Raw genomic sequence first — 12,548 nt, forward strand, 5'->3', positions numbered from 1 at the left:
TGTTTTCAAATAATACTTCTCAACAATACCATGAAGTAAGGATGTATTATTCCTTCTTTAAAGATGTTATCCTTGAGAAGTTACATAATTTGCCCAGGATTATTTAGCTGATACATGATAAATGGGAATTTGAACAAAGAATTGATTCCAAAGCCAACTGATGCTGGGCACCTCTTGGTATAAAATAATCAAATAATTTACCACATTTACATCCAGATGGTTCCTGGTTGGTCTCATTGCCTCTGACCGATTATTAACAGACTTGTAATATGAACACTGTAATTATTTAAGAAAATATATTTGAAATATTTATAGATCATTTATATATCCTTAATACTGAAAACTTAAAGTCTTTTAATTGCTTTTCTAGAGTAAATAAAAACTTTGTGTCAAAGAAGGAAGAAAGATTAAAAATAGAAGTTAGTAATGGTGAAAAGAATACAATTTTAAAATACATAGTGTTTGATTTCTAATTTATTTGAATCTTTAAATAAACACATGCCTTCATAGTATATGTAAGATGCTGTAAGTACCCAAAGTAGATTTCAGAGAAACCTGAATGTGTCAAACAGAAATAACAGTCCAGATGATTGAATATCTGTGTCTTTAAGTTGAGTGGGTGTGAACTCACTCTACAATATATATTGTAGATATTATAAACCATGTATTAACACAAAGCACATTTATTTTCATTTCTAGGACTAGAATTCCATTAAAAGTAAATTTGGTACTTTCATCAGGGTGAATTTTATTGTCTACATTTGAAGATAAAGCACTGTGAATTTGTCACAATTCAGAGAAGGCAGGATTTTCAAAAGCATGATTTGAAGTTACATAACGGTGTACAAGTACTTTGCCAATTTAAAAAAAAAACAACTTTGGTTGTTTATGATATGGCACTTCACACATCCTTTTTTAGAATATATATATAAATATAAATAAATATATATAAATATGTATATTTATATATATATTCTATATATAAATATATATATTTATTTATATATATATATCTCAGACATCTTTCCCCAAATTCTCAAATGTTATATAGGATGTACCGAAATCCTTTTATATATTCCTTGAATGAAATTCTTAAATAGATTAAGTTCTGATACTTTCATAGACTGATCCCTAATGTAAATACATTTTCTTGTCCTGAACATAATAATGATATGTTAACTACGTTAATTAAAGTCCAACTTGGATTTGGTAGTTTTTCTTTATACACTGTGTATAGTAGATGTTGTATAATGTTGATATAGTCTCAGATATCTTCAGGATCTATGGCATAAATCCATGAATCTGGCTGCAAATGAGAAAGTTTCGTTGAATATGTTAATGGGTAATAAGGTTAGTATAAAATATGCTAAATGGACTGGAATTTAGATTCTGCAGAAATATTTATTCAAATGTGAAACATGCCCATCTGCAGAAAATCCAGCACTTTTTGAATGATAGACACAAACATGAGAATGCAATAGCAATGTTTAAAACCCCAACTCGAGGCTTAGTCTCTATGAGTGACATTTCCCCCCTACTGCTTATACGTGGCTTAAAAGTATTTAAACTGTTTTCGTGTATTGGTTTTGCATGACCATGGAAAATGCCCTTTACAGAGTAATGACATGACATTGGTAAGAGTCTGGGTACTGTGTAGCATAAAAAATACAGCGGTAAATATGAGTAAGTGAACAATTAGTGGAAGGGATAATTCACAGTAAGAAACAGCATTGTCTGTGGCTATCACCTGGAAGGTACCATCTGATGATATAAAACTTTCTGTATTGGGCCTGGAAACATGACCTCAGTGATCTCTGCCCCTTTATTTCAGCAGCCAAGGTGATGTTAAATAAGTCATGTTTCAAAAGCCTGAAATGTGCTCATAGAGAAATAGGCATAGTTGACTCTGAGTGTATAGAACATCTCCAAGATCAAATAATCATGCAAGATTATAGTACTGATCCTCCTTTACATTCCCTTTTCTCCTATTTCTCCTGTTCTCCCTTTCTCTCAATATTGAGAGGGAGTACAGAGATGACTGGAAGAATTCCAAGAAGCTGGTGGCAGTTTTGGGTGGCAGATCAAAATGTTTTACTCCAGAAAAAGCTAAAATGTCGGACTATGTTTACCTTGGGTAATAATATCAGGAAAATTATAAATGACTTAGAAATTATTAAATGCATTTTGGAAAATACTTGTAACTTATGCCAAATATTCATTTATAGGAAACATGAGTAAAATATTCTGTGTTCATTTTTATAGATTATTTGCTTTAAAGTAAAACGGCATCTGTATGTTAACCTGTTACATAGTTATTAAAATATATCCAGTCATTTTGTCTTACTAAACCCAATGTAAAGAGTTAAGATAACATAACTTTGTCACAAAGTCATGTTACTGGCTTCATTTTCACAGCATCAGTGCAACTGACGCTGGCTTCATGCCCTATGAGTCCCTGTGTTCAGCTGTGAAAAGTTGAATGCAGACACCTAAAAAATAATCATGTAAAAATTCTGAGTTTATCAAAAGATTCAGGAACACATTAAACAGTATTTTGAATTATATCTATGTAAATAAATGAATTAAATTTGTGTTTAAAAATTGATACTTCAAGCACCTGCAATATAGATACTATAACAGAGCTACATCTGAAAGGAAAAAAAAAAAAAAAAAGGAAAAGAGATAAGATCAATATTTAAAGACTACACTTTATTATGTTCCTGGGGCTTAACCTCTTTGAATATGTCTCCTCATTTATGAACAGCAACAATGAACATGGTGATCCATGACTTACTTCTAAACTATAAACTCATTGAGTGTAAGAGTCTTGCACATAGTAAATATATATACAAACATATTGAGCAAATGAATGAATAATATATTAAATGAATAACATTGTGAATTTTGTCACAGTTCTATCTTTTCCATTAAGCAGTCAATACTAAACAGTGAATTTGGAAAATTATAAGATTCCATAATATTCAGTGGAAAGTAGAGTTCCACTGAATAAGACATGCAGTAATATTCATGATCTAAAATGAGGTATTTTTTTCTGTTACCCTTTATATCTTTCTAGTTCTCTAAGATGATTACTATAAGGACAACTCTGATAATTATTTATTGTCATTTGTTAAGAAGATGTAAATAAAATATCACAAAGACTTCCCTTGGGCTATAGTGGGAGCTTTATAACAATGACACAGGGCTCAAAAAAGCTTTGTGGAATGTAGAAGTTGTCAATCAGTCAATCATTTGATTCTAGTGAGTAATTTTTTTTTTTAATCCTATGGTTGGAAAGTGAAAAGGAGACATTACACAAGTTGACAGGATTTTGGAAATGAATCACAAGGGATGCCCTAGATTTGATCAGATTTCTTTTCTCTCTCTCTTTCTCCCTTCCTTCCTTCCTTCCTTCCTTCCTTCCTTCCTTCCTTCCTTCCTCCCTTCCCTTCCCTTCCCTTCCCTTCCCTTCCCTTCCCTTCCTTTCCTTTCCTTTCCTTTCCTTTCCTTTCCTTTCCTTTCCTTTCCTTTCCTTTCCTTTCCTTTCCTTTCCTTTCCTTTCCTTTCCTTTCCTTTCCTTTCCTTTCCTTCACAGTGCAAAAAGGTGCTTTTATCATAGTGCAGGGACATGACCCATGGGCAGAAAGAGCTGCACTGTGATTGTGAGGAGTAATTGATTATATATTTTTAAGTTGGGGGTGGGCAGAGATAAAGGAAGTCTCTAAAGGAATTTTCATATGTTAAAGAAAACTTACAGTATCCTGGAAGTCTGGCTATTAGGAAGCTAAGATAGCTTTTGTCGGTAGCAAAACATTAACATTAAGGCAACCATGAGTTCCTTAAAGAGTGCCATACTCGGCATGCCCTGTATTTATAAATGGCCTGCAAGTGTAAGGAAATTTATTTTTTTGAGACAGAGAGAGTTAGAGATAGAGATGGAGGTGGAGATAGAGATAGAGATAGAGAGAGAGAGAGAGAGAGAGCGAGCACACACACACAGCAGGGGAGGGGCAGAGGAAGAGAGAGAATCTTAAGCAGGCTTCATGCCCAGTGCAGAGCCTGACATGGGGCTGCATCTCATGACTATGAACCACGTACTGAGCCACCCAGATGCCCTAAGGAAATTTAATTTTATCTACGTTTCCCTTGCTTTTATTCTCTTCATCATTTCCCCCCCTTAACAATTTTGGCCCTTAAGTCTTTAAGTTTGCCAAGCATGGAATGTCTTATTTTCTATAACTTCCCTATGTATGGGTAAATATTGGTTAGTTGGGGAATTTATATATATAGGAGATATGAAAGGTAAAGGCAGCTGAATCCAGGGTACAACATAGACGAATCTCCTTGTGTACAAAGGGTCATCTGTCACCTGGAAGTTATGGCAATAAAGGAGTCTTGGCACCAAGCAGAGAGACACCACAATAGACTTCTGAGAGGGAAGATAGATTCTGAGGGGCTGTGATAGTGATTTATTGACTCAATCCATTACCCTAAATCGCACAGTGTGTTTATCATCACCCCAAAATCCATTCTGCCCTTCATCTTAGTAACAATGCCATAATTTTGTCAGGAGTGCAAATTATGCCTTGAGAGAAAACATTTACCATCCCCTCTTGCAGATCAGATGGCCATATGACATAATTAAAATCAATGAGTTGAAGGTTGAAGTTACTGAGTGGGAATTTAGTGCTTCAAAAGATACCATCAAGAAAGTGAAAATAAAATCTGCAGAGTGGTGAGGGGGTGCCTGGGTGGCTCAGTTGGTTGAACATCTAACTCTTGATTTTAGCTCAGGTCATGATCCCAAAGTCTTGGGATTGAGCCCTATGTCAGGCTCCACACTGAGCATGGAGGCTGCTTGAAATTCTCTCTCTCTCCTCTGCCCCTCTCCTCTGCTTGAACTTTCTCTCTAAATAAATAAATAAATAAACAAACAAACAAAAAAACCAAAATCTGCAGGATGGAAAAATATTTCCAGATTATGTAATTTGATAAAGGACTTGTATCCAGAATACATAAAGAAGTCTTATAACTCAACAACATAAAGACACCCTGATATAAAAATGGGAAAAGAACTGGAATAGGTATTCATTCAAAGAAGGTATACAATTTCCCAATAAGCCAATGAAAAGATACTGGCAATGTTAGGCATTAGAGAAATACAAATCCAAACCACAATGGGATACCATGTTACACACACTAGGATGGCTGCAGTAAAAGAGGCAATGTGTTGTCAGGGATATAGAGTAATTAGAACTCTCATACACCGCTTGTGGGAATGTAAAACACTGAAGCCACTTTAGAAAGATTTGCCAGGTCCTAAAAAAAATTTTTACAGAGTCACTATATAACCCAACAATTCTATTCCCAGGTATATACTCCAGATAATTGAAAACATATCTACACTCAAAAATTTGCACACAAATGATCATGGCAATGTATTTTGTAACCATCCTGCAGAAGCAGGTGAACTCCCACCCAAAATTTGGTTCAAATTGTCGACTGGGGCACCTGGGTGGCACAGTCATTTAAGTGTCTGACTCTTGATTCTGGCTCAGGTCATGATCTCTCAGTTCATGGGACTGAGCCCTGCATTGGGCTCTGTGCTGACAGCATGGAGCCTGCTTGGGATTCTCCCTCCCTCTTTCTCTCTCTCTCTCAAAAATAAGTAAATAAACTTAAAAAATTTTTGAGACTGATTATGCTACACATACAAAACACCAAAAGGGTATGTAAGGGTTGATTACTAACATATGAGCCTTTGGGTGGGGGAGAAAAGGGAGTCTCCCAAGCAGATCTAAAATGGCTTGAAAAAGCAGGGGAAGGTGAGTGGCTGGTGGTTTTCATGGTGGTTAAGGGATGGAGCTGGGATGAGGGTTTCTATCAAGGGTTTGATCTTTCCATTGGTGCCAAAGGAAGGGACATCTGTGATTTGTTATCAGCTTTCCCAGTTGTGGAGCAGAAGGGGAAAAAGGAAGAGTAAATCCTAAAAGTCAGCAATTAAACCTCAAAAAATGGAGTCATAATCTTTATTATACAGTAGTGTTCATAATTGCCAAAAAGTGGGAACAACCCAAATCTTCATCAACTGATAAATGTATAAACAAATATGGTATATTCATATAATGGAATATTAGTTGTAAATTAAAAGGGAGTGGAACACTGATACATGCTACAACATGAAATCATTATGCTAAGTGAGAAAAGCTAATCACACACAAAAAAACACGACTGCATTTATGTGAAATATCTAGTATAGGCAACTCCAGAGATAGAAAGTAGATAAAAATTTGCTTAGAGATGGGGGAGGATTGGAGAGAAATGAAGAGTGACTGATAATGAGCATGGGGTTTCTATCTGGGTGTTGAAAATGTTCTAAAAAGACGAAACTTTAATAACTGTTATGTTATTATCATGTTGCTCTCAATTTAGGTAAACTTTCTATTCCTCATTATTCTTTTTGTAAAATGTGAAAGTGCTCTATTTCATCAGTATACTGTTGTGATGATAATACATGTAAAATATATTTGAAAAAATGCAAGAGATTTTTATTATATGCGTTGTTAGATTCTATAAATTCATGATTGCTGGAGCTCTTTGTCAGAGTCTGTTTCCATCATATGCCAGTTACTTGCCATGCACTTTACCTATGTTACCTTATTAAGGCCTCACAACAACCTTGCAAAATCACGTTATTATGTTTTTATAGCTAAAAGGATTGGCATTTGAGGAGGTTAAGTATTCAAGATGGTGTTGAAACCCTTACTTACCTAAAGTCCGTAGTTTTCCATATACCACACTACTTCTTACACGAAGGTTAATAGAATATTTTTTCAGACTTTCCTTCATCCACAAACAAGCAAATCTCAAAATGTGGCATATGATTGCTCTGAGTGAAATATGAAATTTATAAATATCTTCATTAAATGGCACATCAACAAGTTGTTTAGATTTTTATACTGCTGGATTTCATATTTTATCTGCTTTTAATTCACACCAAATGAAAACATGACTTCGATGGCCTCTGTAAAACATGTCATGTGCAAAAATGAAATGGGAGAGCAACCTGAAATGAATTTACTTCAGGGAATTTTATGAACCATCAACTCAGCTTTCAGTTCATTCACCATGAGAGATGGATGAGATAGGTAAAAATATAAGAACTTTGAGTGGTTCTTTCTGACACATAATGTATAGGCAAACACAGGGCTAAGCGTATAGCAAATTTCATAGAAACTCAAATAGTATAGAAAGCAGTTTCTGATGCATAAGGCATGAATCTCATAGATGTTTATAAAATGTTGAAATAATCATAAAATAATTGCAAACTTATAACTGGTTATTGTTTTTTTAAATGTTTTATTTATTTTTGAGAGAAACAGTATGAGCAGGGGAGGGGCAGACAGACAGGGAGACACAGAGTTCGAACCAGTCTCCAGGCTCTGAGCTGTCAGCACAGAGCCCGACACAGGGCTTGAACTCATGAACCGTGATATCATGATCTGAGCCGAAGTCAGACACTTAACCGACTGAGCCACCCAGGCACCCCTTATAACTGCTTATTAGAGAAAAATTAAAAATATTTGAAAAATATCACCCTAACATGAATTAATTCTAAATCAAAATATCTTTTGATTTCCATCTCAGAAAGTAGGTCAAAAACACATTTGGCATGATACAACATGAATGCTCCAGTGGTGTATAAAAAAAAATACTTTTTACTTTCTCGGTAAATTAACTATTGAACAAATGAGTTGAAAGCAATTGTAAATAAAATAAATCCAAAGCATTAGATATTTTCTGAAATTTTAGGTAGCAATGTGATATAATGTTAAGTGCTTTGGAGATAGAAAACCTCTACTTGAATCCCGGTTATGGTGTAACCTGGACAAGATGCTTAATATCTCTGAGGCTTAGTCTAAGGATGAAATGGTAAAAATAATATGCATCTTGAATGGATTTAATGCAGACTAAATCAGCATTGTATGTAAAACATTTTGAGTAGTGTGTGGCATAGGGAAACACTCAGTATATGGAAGATCTAACAGTGTAAATTGAATCTTCACAGTGAAAAATTAAGTTGAAATATTGACAAGTTGAGTCTGTGCAGGTGACCAAATATCAGAATGAAAATACATTTTGGCTTACGTATAAAATATTTTTCTCAAGTGCTTTCTTTCCTACCTGAAGAAATAATGCATTCACTTCAGATACACAAAAGTGGAAAATTAACTGCTTTTTATGATTATATAAACTGAGGCCAAAAGTCCTTTCTCCTAAGTGATATGTTTCAGCCACTAACCCAGCTAGACTTTACTGGATAATAGCTATTTTTTTCAATTTGTTTAAACAAGGTGTGATTAAAAAATAATATTTTATACCTCCTCAAGTCTCCACAATTTATTTTAAGTAGTATAGTGTATCTGAGTTGGAGAAATTTTGGAAAATTAAATTATATGAATAAATGTCTATATTGGAAACTCTAGTAAAGTAAAAGGAACATGTGGGTTGATATAAAAAGCATAACTAGAAATGTAGTGAAAAACCAATAAAATCATCTTTTTATCAATTTAGCTAAAACTGCTTTATGTTATAACTCATTACCTTCAAATTCTTAAGAGAAAAAAATTTAGCACAAAATTGGACTCATTTGATCTGTATTGCAACATTATGAACTTTGAAGGAAGAAAATTAAGTATTAAATATTCTTCAAATGGACCAGAAAGTAAGCTTTTGGATTGATCTGATTATATCCATCCATTAATATCTTCAAGGTATATGCCTAGGAATGGCTGATTGAAATTAATATCTTGACTCAGGCAACTTTAGTGAGACCAGTTACCTTGAATTTCAATTATAAGAAAAAAAAGCAATAGGCTTATTAGAAGACATATGTATAACATAAAAATAACACTTTCATAACTTTAATTTAAAAATTTTCCTGAAAGTCAAAAAAACTCTATAGGCTAAAAGTCCAAATCAAGGTGTCAGTAGGGCAACGCTCTTTCTGATGACTGAAGGGGAGAATACTTCTTTGCCTCTTACAGCTTCGGGTGTTTGCCAGCAATTCTTGGTGTTCCCTGACTGCTGAATGCATCATTCCAGTCACATGGCTGTATTCTCCCTGTGTGCCTTCACATCATCTTCCCTCTGCGTATGTCTGCCTCTGTGTCCAAACTTCCCCTTTTTCTATTAAGGGTACCAATCATATTGGATTATGACTCATCCTAATGGCCCATTTTTCATTTTGCTATTTTGTTAAGACCCTATTTCCAAATAAGGTCATATTTTGAGGAATTGTAGGTTAGGACATCAAGGCATCTTTTAGGGGATGGGGAACAATCCAACCCTCAACAGCTAGCATGGAAATGGGTACCCAAGTCTTATAATAGCAAGGAATGGATCTTTCCAATGACCCTAGTTTGCTTAGAAGCAGAGTCTTCCTAGAGTTTGTTAATGAGAGCTCAGACAATCAACACCTTGATTTTAGCCTTGTTATACCTAGAGTAGAGAAACCATCCAAGCCAACCCAGAGTCTAACCTACAGAACTGTAAGAAAATAAATTTGTGTTAAGTTTATGATTATTTGTTACAGTAGCAATAGAAATTTATCAAAGTAGTTTTTTTTTTCTTTTGATTGCCGAATAGCATTCCATTTTATGGATATACCACAAATTTTATTCACTGGCTAATCAACATTGGGTTGTTTTTAATGCTTAGGTTGCAAAACAAAAACAAAAACAAAAAGATCTGCTATACTCATTTATATAAAGGCTGTAGACATGTTTTCATTTTGGGAATTCCTGAGGTAAAAGTGTAAATTTGAGTGTTTTAGAAGTTGCTAGACACTTTTTCAAAATAATGATAGCATTTTACAGTGCTAATGACAGGGTGAGATTTCTAATTGTCTTGTATCATGACCAATAATACTTGGTATTGTCAATCTATTTAAGCCATTCTTATATGTGCGTATTAGTAGTATCTTGCAGTTTTATTTCCTTAAAAGCTAATGAGCATCTTTGTATGTACTTATTGGCTTTCTATGTATCTTCATATTGAAAGTATATGTTCAAATCTTTGCCCATTAAAAAAAAGTGCCTTCTTAAAATTGACTTCTATTCTTTATATATTCCAGATATTATCTGAGTTTTTTTATCATCTGTCTATATCAGATATACAGATATATATCATATATATAATACATATATAGCAAATGTTTTTTTTACTACTTGTCACTTTTTCATTTTCTTTATACTAACTTTAGAAGACCAGAAAGACTTAATATTTATGAAGTAGAATTTACCAATTTTTTAATTGATATTTAATATATGAGTCTTCCAACTTATTCACTTTTCAAAATCTTTGTATTTCCTGTAAATTTTAGAATAAATTTATCAATTTTTAAAATAAACCTTGAATTTTTATTTGGGTTCTACTGTACTGTACAATACAATAGTCAGGGTTCTCCAGAGAAACAGAACCAATAGAACCAATTGCTATAGATGTAAATATATAAGGAATTGCCTCAGATGATTATGGAGACTGAAATGTCCCAAGATCTATGGTCAGCAAGCCACATTTCCAGGAGAGCTGATGGTGTTAGTTCTGGTCCAAGTCACAATGCAGAAGACCAGTGCCCACTTTGAAGACCATCAGACACAGAGAGCAAATTTCTCTAGTGTTTAGCCTTTTGTTCTATTTAGGCCTTCAAAGGATTAGATGAGACCTGCCCACTTTGAGGAGGGTAATCTGCTTTATATAGTCTACAATTGAAATGTTAATATCATTCAGAAATACTCTCACAGACACACCCAGAATAATGTCAGCAAATATCTGGATACCTTGTGGCCAGTCAAATTGACACACAAAATTAACCATCACATGTATCTGTAGATAAATTTTGACAAAGTAAAACTTTTATCAATATTTAGTATCCTCATTCCTAAACATAATATATTTATTTTAAAAGTTTCCTGATAATTTTTTAAAAAATGTTTTATAGTTCCCATTGAAACCTATCTTCTGTATATTTTGTTAAATATATCCCTAAATACTAGATGTTTTTTGGATATTTTGGTAAAAAGCATGAATTTTTAACTTTAAATTTATAATTATTCCTTGCTGATGTAAAGAACTAAAGTTGATTTTTGTATATTTTGTATATATTTGAGCTGGATATTAAACTTGTTATTAGTTTAATAGCATTTTTGTAAATTCTCTGGGATTTTCTGAGTAGACCAGGATTTTCTGAGTAGACCATTAAATGGTCAACAGACAGAGCCATTAATACTAGGTTTATTCCATTTTTAGTCATATTCAAACTGGGGGGTGTATGCAGGCAAAAAGCCAGAAACTTGGAAATGTCAATTGCTCTAGTGCCTTTTTTTCATGTGTTGATATTTTTTAAAATTTTTGTCTGCTTTTCGTAGTTTTCCAAATTCTTTAAATAGTTTTGTGTATTTAAGATTTTATAATTGTTTTCTATAGTAGGGTTAGTCAGGATGCAAACTACTTGGTTGTTGCCTGAACTCTTCTAGTTCCCTTTTAATCACCTATTTCAGTTCTGCCTGTGTTTGATTTTAAATCTACCATTTTATTAATTGCTATTTTATTAACACATTCTATCATTTTGCCTGTCTTTTCTTGCCTTCATTTTTGATTGTTTACTATTTTACTATTTTTCTCCTGTTAGCTCATAGTTATAAATTTAATGGTTATATGTTTGGTAATTATTATAAAGATTACAAATACATTCTTGACTCAACAAGATGTAGGTTACTTGTACTTTTATTGCTTTCTTGGACAATGCAATGATGGGCTAGTTAGTACTCTTTTATACAGCTGCGTTTTCACTTTTCCCCATATATAATTATTTTTCATTTATTTATTTTTATTTTACATTTCCTCTTGTGTCCACCTCTGAACATTTTCTTTCTTCCAGAAGAAGATCTTCTAGGTTTTCCTTTAATAGGATATCCTAATAATTCTTCATTGCCTTATGTGTTCTGCAGTGCCTTCAAACAGTGTAATGGGATATGTTTGTAAATCTTGACTATAGTACAATGTTGTACAGCAATTCTCTAGAACTGATTCATCTTGCTTAACTGAAACTCTATGCCTGTTGGTTAGTAATTTCCCATTTCTTCCTGCCCCCACCCCCTGGCAAACACTATTTCACTCTTTGATTTTATGAATTTGATCATTTTAGATGCCTCATAGAAGTGGAATCACGCAATATTTGTCTTTCTGTGACTGGCTTATTTCACTTAGCATAATGTCTCAAGGTTTATCCATGTTATCACATATTGTAGAATTTTCTTCTTTTTTAAAGGTGGAATAATATTCTATTGTATGTGTATACCACACTTCTTTGCCTATTCATCTGTGGATGGACATTTAAGTTGTTTCTACATCTTGACTATTGTGAATAGTGCTACACTGAACATGAAAATGCTGATATTTCTTTAAGGACCTGATTTCAATTCTTTTGGTTAAACACCCAGAGGTGAGATTGCTGGGTCATACGATAGTTCTGTTTTTAATTTTTT

This window comes from Panthera tigris, chromosome B3, assembly GCF_018350195.1.
Source record: "Panthera tigris isolate Pti1 chromosome B3, P.tigris_Pti1_mat1.1, whole genome shotgun sequence".
Taxonomy (NCBI): domain Eukaryota; kingdom Metazoa; phylum Chordata; class Mammalia; order Carnivora; family Felidae; genus Panthera; species Panthera tigris.